Raw genomic sequence first — 947 nt, forward strand, 5'->3', positions numbered from 1 at the left:
AACCCCTGAGTACCCTAAGGGCTTGGCACGGGGTATATAGGCTCCTCGGCCTCCGTACCTCTGCCTCCGACCCTAAGGTTTACTCTCGTTACCCCCCCTATCCTGCATTCCCTCTCTGTGACCTGTGTTTCCTGCTCGATACCTCTCACATTGTAAACCTTCACATATCCCCTTGGGATGAGCAGTCCGCACAGCGCAGCTTAGGCACCGCAACTGACAGGAGATGCAGGTACTCCTCATCCTTGATCGTCAGCTTGCGAGCCGCCCATCCACCAAGCCGCCCATCCACCGAGCCGCCCATACCCCGTCATTGATCCGAGCCCTCACCGGCTACTTTGCGTACGCGCACCGATTGAGCGTTCAAGCTCTCGAGCGGATACAGTGGTGGTGGTGGTGGTCGTGGTCGTGGTGGTGGTTGAATGCAGGATTGTTGTCAGCTGCACTGGCGCTAAGAACCTTGCGTTTCAGCGCGAAACACCTTCTGTTTTAGCGCGAAACATCTCCTGTCTTAGCGCAAAGCACCTCCTGTTTTAGCGAGAAGTGCAGCACAGACAGCTTTGTAATGCAACTGCTATTAAGCTCTGGGTGGCTTTGGGCAGTACCTAGGAAGCCTCCGGGCCGTATCCGGATCGCCTCCGGGCCTCCTGGATGGCTTTGGGCTACACCTGGTTTGCCTCCGGGCCGTATCCAGATGGCCTATAGGCCTGCAATTGCCTGCTGGCTTTGCGAAGTTGCATTACTACCAGATAGTCTTCGGGCCGTATCTAGATCGCCTACGGGCCTCCTAGATGGCTTTGGGCTACATCTAGTTTGCTAGCAAACTATGCAAGGTTTGGCAACTGAATTTTTTCAAACCAACCTTAGCTACCTCTTTCCAAGGGCTCGGGACGCGCCCTAAGAAGGAGGGGGATAGGTAGACTATCCCTACTATTAGCCCTATCCTATGA

This window comes from Lindgomyces ingoldianus, assembly GCF_010093535.1.
Source record: "Lindgomyces ingoldianus strain ATCC 200398 unplaced genomic scaffold BDR25scaffold_6, whole genome shotgun sequence".
Classification (NCBI taxonomy): domain Eukaryota; kingdom Fungi; phylum Ascomycota; class Dothideomycetes; order Pleosporales; family Lindgomycetaceae; genus Lindgomyces; species Lindgomyces ingoldianus.